At 40.7% G+C, this 16,520-nt stretch overlaps 1 protein-coding gene and 1 long non-coding RNA gene across 3 annotated transcripts in view; one reads left to right on the forward strand and one right to left on the reverse strand.

Annotated features, from left to right (window-relative positions):
- LOC134028223 (carbohydrate sulfotransferase 8-like) overlaps window positions 1-14,762 on the reverse strand; it is a 92,023-nt gene extending 77,261 nt beyond the window's left edge. The window contains exons 1-2 of one of the 2 annotated variants that reach the window (XM_062471653.1): window positions 14,661-14,762; window positions 12,751-13,199 (exon numbers count right to left, since the gene is read on the reverse strand). The gene's annotated coding sequence lies outside the window, so the exon portion shown is untranslated. Of the gene's footprint in view, window positions 1-12,750; window positions 13,200-13,318; window positions 13,385-14,660 lie in introns of those variants that run through there. The other variant, XM_062471654.1, reaches the window with a different exon arrangement.
- On the forward strand, window positions 13,190-14,895 carry LOC134028224 (uncharacterized). Its single transcript, XR_009931505.1, has 3 exons — window positions 13,190-13,215; window positions 13,327-13,396; window positions 14,717-14,895. It is a non-coding gene; the product is annotated as an uncharacterized LOC134028224 (long non-coding RNA).
- The last annotated feature ends 1,625 nt before the right edge of the window (window positions 14,896-16,520 follow it).

Here is a 16,520-nt window from a genome sequence, read left to right on the forward strand (position 1 = left end):
TAGGCAGTCAGTCTTAGCTTGTATTGTGTATTTTCAGATACATTACATTGTTATACACAAGGCCAGATGAAACTACTGCAAGTGCTACTTATATGATTTATAAATTATATAAAGAAAACATCAACATATATTTCCCTGATGGATGGCATATCAAGGCCTGTGTGACCCAGATACAAAGGACCCCAGACAGAGATCTTTCCCTTTTTGATGGCTCTGTAAGAGAAGCCACCAATGATGGCTAACATGGCTGAAAAATAAGTCCTAACCAAGAGGTGCACATCTAAAACCATGTATTTTGGTGAGTAAAATGTGAAAGTATACAGTTTACATCCCATGAAGCATCGGTGGCTTCTTACCAAAGAGGCCAAATTGTACAAATTATTTACACTTTTCTGTTCTATACAAATGTTCAAACCAATTATATGAAAACCTTAGGCCTACATAGTTTTCCAATAAATAGTTTCCTCATCCATTTAAACTGTACTCTTAGGTCTCTGAGTAGAAGCAAATGAGTCTTCTGCAAGATAATGCAATCTTCAGTAAGACTAAAAGGCAACTGATTCTAACATGTCAGAGAGACATTGATGAATATTGATTCATCCTTTTCTGGCCAAGTGAAGCAGAAAGCACATTTCCCGTTTGTTAACACTGGAAGGTAAAGTCTAATCAGTCAAAGTTATTTCAGGAGGAACCTTTCACTTTTTAACAACCAGAGATATAAACTCATCACAGTACTGAGAGGAGTGCAAAAGAAACGATGAGGCCAGAGGGACAAAAATACACCAAATCCATCCTCATCAGGAGAGGTAATAGAAGACACTGATGCTATCATACTGCCCATTCAATGACACATTTCCTCCCGTAATGATATCTAGGCAAGAGAGAGGTGATTTTAAACTAATTGCTTGCACTACCAGTCTGAGGTTTAAATCCTCTTTCTAAGCTCTCACTTCCATTGACATAGCAGATGAAATAGAGCATTACGTATAGCAATGGGACCTAGATTTGATAGTGCTCTTTATTTATTAAACATTTCTTTGTGGTTCCCATAATGGCACACTTGGAATCAAATGGTTCTTTGAGTTTAGAATAATTGTGCACTTTGTATCGTTGGAATTTGTGGACTTGTTTCCCCTTGAAATTAGTTTGCGTAAAGTTAAAACCAACAAAGGTTTACCGGGGATTAAACCTTTTCTCTCTATAGGAGTAAGCAATAACAAGTAGCTACATAGCAAAATCTATAGTAGCAAATTTGTAGTTACATAGGAACTGCTATGTTGTTTCATTTTATAATGGTATACCAGTACAAGTAGAATTTGCCGAATTGTATGGCATTAAAGTGTAAAGTGTTGCCATATATTTCTATCCTTCCTTCCCAAACCCCAAACCAATAGGTAGAATAGAACAGAAAAATAATCAGAAAAACAATGCCACCTATTACATACAGCCTGTATTCTGTATGCATTCCTTGATTAATATAAATTCATTAAACAAATATGGCTGGTTGTAAAATTTTGAGCTCAAGTGTACAGCGGAATCTACGATTGATATAAATGAACTCTGCAAATGTATTGAATGGGTGGCCTTGGATGTTTTAGAGATAGCCCACCCCAAAGCAGAATTACAAATCTCTGGACTGCAGCCAATCTCATTGCCAGATGTGTTTAGGGTTCCATTACTCTGAGCAGAGCAGAGAGACAACACTGTTGCTTCTGCTGGACATAATTTGAATAGGACTGGGTCAAATAGTGTTTTTTGTGATTGCTTTGCCAGATAGCTAGGGCACTGGGAGAAGAGGACTATGTGCTTGTCTAAACGGACAAAGACAACCCGTCTAAGATTGTGAACACAATAAAGGTGGCATAAAGCATTTATGAAACATAGAGGGTGAGTTGGATCTCCTGTCGGTTAGTTTCCACGCTTTTAACTGTGCTAGGCACCTAGGGAGCGATAGGCCTATACTAGAGATCCAGTGAGAGAATGGTAACATGGTAAAATTTCACTCACATTTCAGTGAAAATAGTATTGTAAGACAACTAAACCAAAGATGAATGCGTTATAGCCTACATTGTTTATGTGGTTGATCAGTCCTTGAATATCTAAACATATGTGTTACAACCCATTTGAAGAGTAATGAACAAAAAACGATCAAAAGTCTAAAAGCTGTTATAAATGATGAATGGCAAGCGGTTGCCCGCCTGTTTGCTGAAACAGCCTAGTTAAACGAATTCCATCACTAACAAGCAAGCACTGAGCTTTTTGCTTTTGTGGTTCCAGGACTGGGTGATTAACAGCGAGCAGGTTGGTAATAGCAAAACTCTGTGAGAGTGAGGATTCATGCCGAGCCCCATTCGAAGCTCTTCCACCCCTGCTGTCAATGCCCTTTGCTCCCAGGTGCCTTTGTTTTATCCTTCAGATATACCGCTGGGGGTACATTGAAAACGTAGTCCATTTTGAATTTGTTTGAGAGTATAAAATACTGTCTCACTTATAAAATCTCCTAAGTAAACCAGAAAAAAAGCTGCTGATGCTTTTAGATACTAAAAGGTGTGATAAAACCTTGACCATCAATCAACTAGGGAAACTGATTTAGAAATTAGCGTAAAATGACTGATGGTCAAAGTTCCCTAAAATGCATAGCAGGGCCCGCTGTTACGGCCACATGCTTATTTTCAAATATTTCTTGATGTGAACGTATACTTGTGATGTGTTTTCTTCCCTTCTGTTTCTCTGTCTGTGATTGGCTCGCCAATGTCATGTGTCGTTATAGGTAAGGAATGGGTGCCACCCCGTTTGTTTTGTATTGGGCTGTTTTTGGTAAGGTAGTTAGGTCACTCTTTTACAATATACTTTTTTGGGGTTCTTCCCTTGTTCCACTGAGGCGTTTGTGTAATAAATCTCACTTTTTCTATATAAAACATTTCTACCTGTTGATGCCTCAGGAAAGCTGGCTGGCCGGATTCTAAGGGACTGTTACCACTCATCCTTCAGTCTTTTTACCCCGTTGCCTTCTGGCAGGCGATACCGAAGCATTCGGTCTTGCACACGTAGACTGGAGAATAGTTACTTTCCAAGGGCCATCAGGTTTAGGAATGGACACTGATACACTCTCGCCACTTTATCACCAGCCACTTTACACACTGTCACTTATAGCTACTGGTTGCAATATTCAGCAATATGGCACTTGAACTTGAAATGTGCAAGGTACTCACTTCAAGCACATTTGGTTTATTTGTTAGGCCTCTCTCCATGGAAAGGGACAAACCAAAGAGAGGGTCATCATCACACCCACAATCATTAGCAAATGTAATCTCCATGCGTCTGCTGAGATAGGGAGGGTCAACTACTTTTCAACAATAATCATCATTCCACAGCTAAACTACCGGCTGTGAATGAGTACCTTTCTTGACACTAAACTCTCGTGGCCAGCTGGGATTACTTGTTATGATTGATTAATGTAGGCCTATGTCAACCAGTATATAACGTTGCCCTTTTAAGGGCAGTATATATTATCTGTACGATTATATACTGGTTGATATAGCCCATATATTAAATCACAACATTAGAATTCCAATATCTTTTACACTTTAATTATATAAAGTACATAGGTACAGAAAATTCTCAATGTAAACATGGTACCAAATCAACTGCCAGCATACAGTATGAATATACTACCATACAAGAGTGTTACAGTTTACTAGGCAACCATGCAACTAATATACACAAATAATACACTTTTTACATTGTTATTAAGTAAAGATTCCAGCTATGGGTTCTATGTAAGACAAACCAACCAGACGCTTTCTGAAATTATAAAAAACTCAGAAAACAAAATGATTGAAAAAGCACAAGATCAAATGGAAGACAGGCCCGGGTGTTTGTTCTGGTGGTTAGGAAGAGAGGAGCTTTGAAGAACATTTTCAGAAAGCAATTTCGCTTTGCTTGTTTACAGAGTGGCTGAGTTCCACGATTAATACTGTACGATGAAACACGGAAAATACTCAGTCACCCGCCCCTATTCTGGAAACCAAGTATGTTCACGATAGGTGACCGACCACTGGGCTTTCAGAAGCTGATTAAAAAATGATAAAGGAGATGCGACCAACATCTAGATTATCATATATTCTTTGTTTCTTGCACACACATAGAAAGAAAACTAAAGGCATATTTATACTGAATTGTATGGTACTGTCCCTTTCAACTGAATATTACATTCTCTTTTGCAAGGAGCGAAATATTAGCAACAAAATTGTCTCTGTAACTACTGTAAATGACACGCTTGACCGGTTCATTCGTAGACATCTTTACCTGTAATTAGACTGAATGCTCTAATCAATGAAGGCCAAAATCAGTGAAGATTTACTCAGACAAACTTACAAACTTGTCTTGGCAGTCTGATTGTAATTTATTCTGTCAAGGCTTTGTGCTTTACCATGTCCCTTTGTCTCACAAACACTTCCACACATAAAGGCCCCATTATTCCATCTATCGCTCATTCTTCCTAGGTCTGCCACTAATGATGTACTCCCCTCCACACTGAACAAAACAAAACCTCTGCATTTGAAAGCTACCCCTGGGTTTCCGATTAGCCAACACTTTACAGGAAACACAAGATCTTGACTAGGTAGCTGCAAGTAACCTTGAACAACAGGGAAACCTTGCACTGACTAACAAGTATTTAATCAAACAACATTTCTTTGAGCAAAGACAGGCTTGCAGAGAGTCGATCACAATTAAATATCTATATTCCTCGGAAGGAGTACAGTTCCCGCTGCTCTGCTAAAGTCTGTTCCGATGAATTATTTGCTGTGACAGCAAGGTCTGTTTCTGCACAGTGCCACTACATGTTGCAACAACCACTACGTTTCATGAATCCTGTATCATGCATGGGCATGGCCATACATGGTTAAGTGCAAGGTTTGTTTTCCCATCAATAGTTCAGTTGAGAAAACAAAAACTAACTACCAGGGGTTGAGGATATTTGATTTTGCTTTAGTATGTAATTATGTCAGTGTACAGTAGGTAGGTAGGTACTTTATTCATCACTAAGGGGAAATTGCAGCATTACAGTAGACAATAACTTTTTTATAAAACAGGGAAGAAAATGTATATCCAAAAGTGATTTCAGATCAATTGTCCTCAGTTCTCATAGCTCCACTTGCTTGAAAAGATGGATGTCAATGTGACTGACCCCAATCAGATTAGCAACTGTGTTACACTGATTCTACAATAAGGTAATGCATGTTTAATAACTAGGGGTGGAACAATATATTGTGGAACAATATATCGCAATACAAAATGTTTACAATATGTATTGTAGAGTTATGGCAATATTTTTACAATATGATGTCCGTTTGATCCTATTAGTTGAGCGCACAACCTACTCTGCACCTGCTTGCATTCATTGCATTCACAGAAATTGCTTTAACTGAGTTAACTAAATTGTATGTACAACACAAAAAATTATATATATTTGTTAATGTTTTCTAAATAAATCTGTTAATTGAATTTCAGTTTCATTTAACATTTTCTTCAAAATATCGTGATACGTATTGTATCTTGAGCTGAGTGCTGACGATGGAAATTAAATTGTATGGGCTTCATAGTCTACAGTAATTCAGAAGTCTTCAACCTAAAGCTACCCGTTGAACACTAATGCTTTAATACTTAATCTTAACTGCAATAATTCATTAATTATGAATGCTTGGAACCCAGTTTATGCTTAGGGAATAATGTTCCAGAGAGTAATTTGTGCACTGTATGATACAGTACTATCTTCAACATCTTGTCCTGGTTAAGGTTCAAGACTTATCTCTGGAGGTCTGGGGCAAAATGTACAAAGGCACTTACGCATGAAAATGGGTGCAGAAACATGTATACATGTGAGGCTGCAGTTTTGAATGTAATCGAATTCATTGTCAATACTAAGTGTTGCCAAACATCTTTGTCCTATGTTTTTTTTTTCATACGGTGAGAGTGATAGAACACTTTCTTAGTGATGATAGAGAATGGCTCTTATTAATGTTTTCCTCTCAGCGAGGGGGAACTTCAGGTAAGTGTACCTATCGGTCATTGTGGACCCCTACTGGGACACAATATGATAAATAAATGTGGTAAATTAACCATCCAGTTAATGAAACACTGATAGAACAAGCAAATCACTCAGAGTTTTTCTTTAATGCGAGCTTAAACAGCAGGCTTAAGAGACATAATGAGGTCATGAGTTTTTTATTTAGACGTCCAATAAATATGGATCAATTGCAAAAGATGATTATTTTGGGGGGGTTATACTGTATTTACAATGATTGTGCTTCGAATGAAGAATGAAATGCTTTGAATAAAACAGATTACAGGCTAACACCTAAAAAAGAAACGGTTGAGCGTGGACCGGTGCAGTGAGGCTGCAGTCGAGAAAAAGACATATACACAGTGAAAAACCGTGAAGACAAACTTCACAAGCTACAATGAAGCACTACCTACTCCTACACCATAACTGCTGTTTTGTGCATGGTCAAGGTAGAACAGCACAGCATAGAGCTGAAGGAGTAGTTGCGGTCTTAACGGAATTTAATCTTCTGCTCTCACTGTTGCTGTTTTAACACAGCTGATAGCTCATTTAGAGGGAAAGGAGCCTTCCTGTGGCCAATCCAGAAATGCTGCACTGGTGTATGTGCATGCACAGTATAGTATGTATGTGTGTTTGTGCGTGCATTCGTGCGTTTGTGCATGTGTGAGCATCACCGAATGAAATGGCTTCATTGCATTGCCAGCTAATTACTGACAGGCTTAGGCAAAATAAATTAGTGTAATTAACTTGGCCTGCAAGACTATGACCTAATTGATCAACATCTTGGCACCTGGGTTCCTCTAGAGTTAAGGCTTTGAGAGTCCCACACAGGGGCCAGGGCCACCCAGACCCAACCCCCCCCCCCCCCCCCGCCCACCCCCCTTGGCTCTTCGGTTTGGTTTTCCAGGCACAGTGCCATCCTTAGAACTCAAAGAGTACCTGGGCCTGCCCAAGTCTCCAATCACTGACCTTGTCTTCCCGGAGGAGGCGGGGCATTCCCTAGAGAGCTGGATGATATTATCTGGCAAGTACAGTACTGTCCACATAACTTACTAGGCATGTAGAGACATAGGTTCAAGAAACTTTTGCATAAATGGCAACTTCAAACTGAATAAGGACATTATCTTTGAAAAAGAAATACTAACGTGAAAAAAAGTCCAGTGTCCTGAAATCACATCACTTTGGTTTATCATCTTCTCATAAACTCTTGATTTAATAGATGAATCCAATGGTTAAGGAAAACTTTTGCATAGCTTTTACTTAGAATCTACAGTATGCGGACAAAACACTGTCCCTTTTTTAAATGCCACTTTATCTTCCATCTGTGAACCTTGCTCTAGTGAGCTTGTACGCCTTGAGTGGCATCAATAAGATGTCTTCACTGACAGCTCTACAAACCCGACTGATGAAGCGAAAGTATTCAATAATGCAGCCATAACTCACCCCTGCTGAAGACTTAAGTGCATTGTCAATACATAATCATAGAGTAGTATTGATCATGTTTTCTTTTACAATAATTACTGGGGCAAGAGGGAGAGCACAGATATTTGCTGTAACAGAAAGTCAGTACCATTGAAAATGGTATTATCCTGATGAACAGATTAACCTCATAATTAACATGCATTGATACTAGCATGATTATTGGTTACAACTGGCAAAGATTAGAATCCCTGTGCTGCCGCCTCACTTCTGCAGAATCAGTCACGTATCGCTCCATGTGCATCTCTACATGATCAGAGATGACAGACTGGGGGTGGTTTCTCTCTCTCTCTCTCTCTCTCTCTCTCACTCTCTCTCGTCCTCTTTCTCTATCTCCCACACATGCTCCAGCCCCCTCCCTCCACCTCTCTGTATTTCTCTCTCATGCCCAACAAAGAGCACATTCTCAGACTCCCACCCAGACTCGTCAGAATCCTCCCTGCTGTCTCCTTCTAATCCTCCTACGGAAGAGGCTCACATTACACCATTCTTCACTTTAATGCATTTTAATAGCATTAATATTTCCTTTTGCCTCTTCAGCTGCAACAAACACCCCTTTATGCCTTAAAATAGCTGCTTAAGTGCAATTGACAAAGCAAGTCTATCAAAACATACACCTTCGAGTGAGCGCCATAATGATTCATTGTGGGGGGAGATATCTGTTCTAATACATTGCGACAGCAACCTGCACTTCTCACTTGGTAAACAGGCACTGGCATAACTTAGGGAGGAGAAAAAAAAATGACTGTAAGAGTGCTCCCAGGAGTGTAACTTCCTCCTTATGTAGCAGTACTTCAGAAATGTGGCAACATGAGTCACGGTCACCTTCTGTGCCATCTGAGTTCCACCACGAGTGACAGAGAAGGTCAGCCTGAAATGACGCTGTTCGTGTGTGTGTGGGTATTTGTGGTTAGGGAGTGGGGGGGTGGGTACGGGGGGTTCAAGCATCTCTAACATCATGAATAGCCCAACGAAAACATCCCAACTGGACTGTGCTGCTTTTTCGAGGAAAGAGAATCCTCCCTCTGCATTATTCAATGGATACGCTCTCCCTTCTAAATACCAGGCGGTGAGGATTGTTTGACACCCCCAATGAATAATTAAGGGGTGACCTTTTGTTCCCATTAGAGGTGATGGGCTTAAAGCACTTCCTGGGTGAGGCCCCAGGCTGTCATGTATTCCTCACATGCTCGTGAGGAGGGCTGCATATGCTCATGCTCCTGGAACGCTTGTGTCTGTATACAGAAACACCTGTAGAGATGCTCAACCAGAATGCTCACCTCTACAGACAGGCACCCTGTCTTGTAAGCCGTCCAAAAAAATACAGAAGTATGCTAATTTCCCCTCAGGATACGTTAAGATACTCAACCATTATTCATTTTTCCCGAAATTTTAAATAAGCATCAATTGAATATTCACAAACATTCATGAAACTTATACTCAGATTGTTTTCAGTACAAACCCGTCAGATCAACAACAGAGCAAACATTCTCAAGTACAAATTGTGTCAGTTTCTCTCTAGTGAGAAGTGGAGATGGCAAAGCAAAGTCCAAACTGAGATGGCAAAGCAAGGTGATCACTGAAGGCAGTTTGTATGTTTTACTTACATATAGACCTTTGGCAATATGTATTATATGGTATGTGGACACCTGACCATCACACCTACAGTTTACAGTATGAGATCTTTGGACATCCCATACTAAAACTATGGGCCTTAATATGGCTGTATACTTTTTGCAGCTATAAAAACTGCCACTCTTCTGGGAAGGCTGTTCACAAGATTTTGGAATGTCGATTCAGAATTTGTGCCCATTCAGCCACAAGTACATTACAGAGGTTGGGCACTGATGTTGGGTGATTAGACCTGCGGCTGTGGCTCAGGGGGTAGAGAGGGTTGTCTGTTAATCGCAAGGTTGGCGGTTCAATCCCCGACTCCTCCTAGGTCATGTGCCGAAGTATCCTTGAGCAAGACTCTGAACCCCAAGTTGCTCCCGATTGGCAGGCCGGCGCCTTGCATGGTACCTCGCTGCCGTCGGTATGTGTGAGTGAGAGTATGAATGGGTGAATGAGAGGCAAACATTGTAAAGCGCTTTGAGTGCCGCTAAGGTAGAAAAGCGCTATATAAATGCAGTCCATTTACCATTTAGACCTGGCTTGCAGATGGAATGAGAATAGAATTTATCATTTCCCCAAATGTGTTTGATGGAGTTTAGTTCAGGGATCTGTGCAGGCATGTCAAGGTTTTCCACACCAAACTTAGCTAAACATATCTCTGTATGGACCTCACTTTGTACATGGGGGCAATATAAGGTCAATTAACAACAGAGGCTGTTTTTCATGGTTTTGGGCTCGACTCTTAGGTCTATTGGTGGACATATCAATGCTAAAGCATAAAATGTGATTTTAAATAATTCTACGCTTCAAACTTTGTAGCCTTTTGGGAAAGGCCTTGTAAGGATGAGATCGCTCAGCAGGCAGGCCGGAAAGAGTCACGACAATTATAAAAAGGGTTGACTCGGTTTCATTAGCACAACGTCGGATCATGCCACCAATCCACAACAGAGTGGCTAGCATGAGTGAAGACTCTCTCTTACAAGAGTGCTTAAATACAGTATCTGGACATGTTCAAACATAGAATGCACAGAATCGCTTCCTTAACGGGTATTCAGTGGTCAGTACACTGATACACTAGAACGTTCAGCAGGTGAAATGATCGTTAATCACATAAGTCCCAGTTTGTATATGATTTGCCTTACTGTCTCCTAACTGTCTGGGCTGTGTGCTATATTCTGCTCAGAGGGGGGCCTCGCTGTATGACCTCTTGACCTCACAGAGACACAAGCTTCTATGTACACAGAAAATCTGCATTGCACTGCACGGCTTGATATCGCCCTCATGCGAAAAGTGAGACTAATGAACGCCATCTGACAACAGACCAACAGGTGTAATCACCCCACATCGGTTCCCAACGTCCGTACTGCTCTTGGTGAATGGAAGCAAATCCTGCATCAATCTTCCAATGTCAACTGGAAAGCACTGGCCTTCCCATAAAAGTGAAGGCATAGTAACAATATTGGATCCAACTCCATGTTAATAACCATGATTTTAGAATGAGAGGTACAACAAGCAGGTGTTCATATCCTGAGCACTGTCCACATAACATTGGCCATATAGTGTACAGTATGTGTGTGTCTGTGTGTGTGGATTATTATGTTGTTATGTTCCCTCAATGGTCCTCAGGTGTCTTTCGTTCAACAACAAAAGAAGGACCTGGCAGGTGTCACACAAGCCTCTACCTCTGCACACAGGATTGTTCTCAATCAAGCAGGGGAGTGAATACCAACAGCATCTCCCCCACTCTAGGGTCATGTAGCTACAGCAGTGCACCATCATCCACAGCACAGCCTCAGTATCTATCCAAGGACAGAGTCGGTTCAACACCAACAATGTATTCAACTCATTAGACTTATTCAAACAAACGTGGAAACTGCTTATAAAAGTGGAAACCTGCCTTAACTAAATTCAACGTAACTTGAACTAAATCCCGATAGGCCTAAACAGTTACTGATCAAAAGAATAAGGGAACGCTCAATAAAGGATGCACACAAAGACACGGTCATGCACGCACTCTCTTTCTTGCTTATGCACACACAGCGGCAGTAAGACATCCCTTCCTTCCAGCTGGGCTTGGAGCACTCTCTTCCTCAGTTCAGAGGCTCCGTTGCACACCCCGGAGCCATCTGGACTGCTATGTTCCAGCTCCACTGGTCCTCTGCCAGCCTCTGAGCCTCCCAGTACCAGCACAGTGTCTTCGACCACACTCCGTACATGGCTAAGCTTGGCTATGGCTAGAGACCACACTGAGGTCATTCCTTTTTGATACAACACTAAAGAAGGCTTGACTCTCGTCTCATTTGATAGAATACCTCTGGCACCTGGATAAAAATGTCTGAATTGATCGTATTAGGCGGAATTCAGAAGGTAGGCCTACAGACATAGACATTACGTTTATCCAGAGCGACTTACAGTAAGTACAGGGACATTCCCCCAAGGCAAGTAGGGTGAAGTGCCTTACCCAAGGACACAACATCTTTTGGCACAGCCGGGAATCGAACTGGCAACCTTCAGATTACTAGCCCGATTCCCAAACCGCTCAGCCACCTGGTTCCCACTTTATTTTCAACACTCATTATACCACACTATTACCACTACAAATACCCCTAGATTTTGCCCCTAAAGAAACATGGTGTAGCGACCAAAGAGAAGAACATACTATTGGAGTAGGAGCGCTCTGTTCGTTGCTACTTCTGCACTAGTAACGCAAAGGTTTATGGAACTGTTTTTTTATTTTTAAGTATGTACTATTCACAATGTCATTGTTTCATTTTTTTATTGTCAGAAAGTTTGTTGTACACTGTCAGACAGTTTAGGTCAAGTTGTAAAAAAGGAATGGAAACCAGTTATTTGAATGTATTAGGAAAAGGCTACATTAGGGAATCGGGCTATTAATAAAAAGGTTGCCGGTTCGATTCCCAACAAACAAAAACATCTTAATATAATCACCTGTAGGTTATAAGCCAGTACAGCACATTTTTTAAGTGTTATGGAGTGTTCATTTTTCTCCACCAGGGTTTAGGTCCACCATCCACTCTCATGGGATTGACATCCATTAACAAATTATTGTGTTAAATTAACACTTTGCAATTTGTTGTGCGTGGATCACTAATCAATCTAGTAGCCTAATGAATTTACCAAAGTGGACCTTTTGTGCACACCTTACCATCAATCACCGTGGTTGATGTTATTTAATGCATTTCATTGTGTTGCTAAGGAATACAAATATTATAGCTACATTATAGTTATGATAGTTGAAATAACTTCATCCCTGTAATTCAACTCATAATCTGAATTGCAGGCTAAAAGGGTGGGAAAGCAATGCAAAACTAAATCGTTACATTTTATGAACAATTGGCACAGGTAAGCCTGTAAAGTGACGCTATTGTTAGTCTCCATCAGATATTGGAAGAATGACACGAGGAGTTTAGGTATAGGCTATAGTCTACGGATAGCCCACCACCCAAAACAGCTGCCCAAACAAAATTACTCAACAAATAGGTTACAGCTGGAAAATAAAGACAATTACAATTACGGCTACTTGGCAACACGCACAACAATTTCTGCAACAGTAGTAAAGCTCAACAAACCTTTAAGTGGGATCAGAATATCGTAAAACTGAAGAGAGCCGGAGAGTAGCCTAGTAGGCTATGCCTTCTCTTCAGTCGTTAAGACACTGCATCCTATCTTCAGCATTATTGGAAAGGCACCCGCCTCTTTCGAAAAGGATAGGTTTGAAAATCAAACTAACTAAACGACCGACATTCAGGTAATTGTTCTCCCAAATGCGATACCTTGCACCTAATCCTGATTTGAACTGACCTGGCTGAGGTTCCGTGTAGAACTCGCAAGTGAGAGATGCGCTGTTACAGATGTACAGGACTGCTTGCCTACAGTAGCGTGGCCAATCAGGCAGTCTGGTGCGCTTTACTCCGGCAGTTCGCGCTCGACTCATACACCCCGAGAAGTCTCCAAGGAGCGGTAGGCTATTTCTTGCATCCAATGCCACCGGCGCAGTTACACCAATGCTTTAGATCTGCTGAAAAAAGAACGTGGTAAAAGTGCAATTTTATAACCAGTTTTAAATTATATGTTGTTTTGTTTTAAGCAAGACAACATGCCAAAAAATGCCCTCCTTCACAACAGCTTTTTTCTGACCTGAGTAGAATTCGATGGATGCAAGTTTGTCAAGACACCGAGAGGCTGCTATGATCAGGTATCAGACCAGCTTCTAAAGTATCCGCTTGTAGAGCAAAGCTTAATATAGCCTAACCCACAGAACAGTACCACTGACTATGTCGAAGGCGCAGGTGCACCTTCCAAAGATTGTATTGAAACCTAATTCCAAGTCGACATCTTTGAAGTAATCAGTCACACCAGCCGTTCGTACAAAAGCTAAAGACGTTCTTACGTGGAGACTAGAATGTTATGACATTTTGGTACTGTAAGCTACGTTAACCGCAACGATTCTAAATAAAAGGGACAGTAGGCTAGCCTACTATTTAATCAGAATAACTTGAGCAAGTTTTGCTTGATGTGATTAGTGTTGTCCATCATCGTCTTTTACTTAAACAAACACCTGATGATCTTGGTGACGAGAGAGACAGGTAAGATTATGTTTTATTGAAACATTGCCCCTCATAATGGAGGATGTGAGAAGTCACACTTTATTCAAAGTTTTCTAAAAACACTCCTCTGGTAATACCCTGTGTGTGTGGTTGTGCGTGCATATGTGTATGTGCTATATTGTCCAGTGAGCCTGATATTAGCCTTCAACTCAAAGGACATGAACTTTCTTTCACAACTTGGTGCACTGGACAGTACACAGGCTTTGATTTAAGAGCCTCCATGCTGCTCTCTGTAGGCTTTGATCAAAGAGGATGCCTGCATCTGTAACCCTAGCCACAGCACATATGTAAAACAATAGCCTTTGGGTAACATCATTCATAGAATAAATTAATATGGACAAAGAAACAATATTAGAATACAATAGTTTATCATACTAATCCATGAATTACAGCTGAGTTCACTTCCTGTATCCCAGCACTCAGAAGAAACACACCTATTCATAAGGTGTCTCTGTGTCACTCTCATGACTGTCATTTAAATCCACTATAGTAACACTGTACAACAATTGTCCCTTAATTTTACTTAATTATGCCTTATGTCCAAGTGAAACCGATTTGAATTGGTTAAAGTCACTCCTCAGTATAATACCACCCACTCACACCTTTTCAGTGGCGTTGCAGGATAAATTGGTGGTTACGAGAGGTGGTCGAGTCAGGAGTAGCTCTAATTGGAATCCCGGTATGGGCAAATGAGGGGGGAAATGTGTGCTGCCGAGGTCACAACGACATCTGTGCCACAAGCATGAAATTACTTCCCATAAAAAAGTATATAGTAGATAGATCATAAACACACTACTTTTGATAGTACTCATACTACACTGACACAAATTCTCTATTGCACAGAAAGATAACTAAATAATTTTTTTACATACCTAAAGAGCAGATAATCCTTGACTGTTTTAGTTTGATCTTTCACCCTCTATTATAGGTTTCAAAGGATTAGGTCTCTAACGTCAGGGTTTGGGTGATAGATATCCAGGGCTCCAGCCACCTGATCTGCCATCCCCATCCTTTCTTGGGCACATCTCCCTCTGCTGGTGTTGGATGGCAAGGGAACCCTCAAGAGATTTTCTGGCAGATCATAGATGAAGCGCACGCCTAAGAAAGTACCTACATGTTGCTTTGGCCGAGCAGCAGTTGAAGAAATGGCACTGACGGTACTATAGGCACAATCCCAGTGAGAAAATATTCATTTATTAGACTGTTGTGTTTATGTGGGCCATTGCATGGTGCTGAATCGGATCTTCGAAGAGGCACCAGTAGAGCAGCTGCAACCAGTCTCTGAGGGAGTTCCGTATAGCACACTGGGTGTTGTATCAGCATATCAGCAGCAGACTTGAGTAGAAATATATATCCGAGGTTTGCTGAATAAAACTGATATTGCCTCTCCTTTTGCACATTAGTGAGCCAGAAAAATATGTTCTCAAGCACATCATTTCATGCCCAAAAGTGAGTTAGGTTTTTATTATATGTTTTCAGCACTTTCTACCCTCTCCCTTAACTCACTTAGGGCTACCATACAGTAGGTTTGAATACTGAATATAGAAAGACCAATAGTGATGCAGCTGGAAACTGATAAGAAGGCTATTACAGTGTTCTCCCAATGTATTTATATGGTCCTGCACAATGGCATGTACTACCAGTCTTGAATATCTGAATAATTGGGGAAATAGGTATATTGTTACAACTGCCATATAAGAGGAACAGTAACATATGTATTACATACTCGCACACACAACACCCAATTGAACATGTGTGGCTTTTAACATTCATTAAGCATTGTGAACTGATTTATCTTTTGATGACTCTACTTTTATCTACACTGTTGTATGCTTTATTTTTTCTGCAGTGATTACTTCCTCCTGTACAGCAATTTGGTCAGCCACGATTGTTTTTAAATGTGCTAGATAAATAAAGATTGAACATAAAAAAAGAGAAAATAATAAAAACCACCACTTTTGAGCTGTGCTTACTTGGATTTTTTTTTTGAAAGGGCAAGAAACCTTATTCAGTTTCTCAATACCTAATACCTGTTCATAGACTTGTAAGTGGTTCTTTGTCAACTTGATCTCACTTCCTCAACTTTACCTCAGCTTCTGGTGGATGTTGGAGTTTAGACACTTGACACGATCCCTTGACTGAAGGACCAGTAGTCACCCTGTGGTACATACCGTAATTACCTGCTTCAGTGCTCATCGGTCATCGCTGATCCTGTAATTCAATACCAACGCTGTTGTACTCGCATTGCCATTTAAAGAAAATTACACCCGCCGACACACTAGTCTGCAACTAGTTACTTGACCTTGTCTGTACCGTTTAAGATAAGTTCTGTGGAACTGATTGCTTTTGTCCTTCAGCAGGTCATGTGACAGCACATCAAAGCTCTGCTGTGACTGTCAACCACACCTGCACTATATCGCTTTCAATATATTGATCTGAGGACTTACTCTCCAATCATACTCAACCAGTGGTTCCACAGATATATTGGTTTACCCCTTGACCAGTTGTAAATCTATAGATCTCGTCCAAATGAATGATTCATTGAACCCTGACAGTGGCTGTGCCCCAGGTCTAATAACACCTTAGATAATAGTCCCTAAAGTTACCTCTGACTCAGCATCTCTGTGGCTCAGCACAGCTGTAAATTGCTCCACTGGCCTAGCTATCCTCCCATTGATTATGATAAATGGAGGTGAGCAACAATTTAATAAATTCTTCTAACAAGTGAAAAT

This window comes from Osmerus eperlanus, chromosome 10 (genome assembly GCF_963692335.1).
Source record: "Osmerus eperlanus chromosome 10, fOsmEpe2.1, whole genome shotgun sequence".
NCBI classification, from domain to species: Eukaryota; Metazoa; Chordata; class Actinopteri; order Osmeriformes; family Osmeridae; genus Osmerus; species Osmerus eperlanus.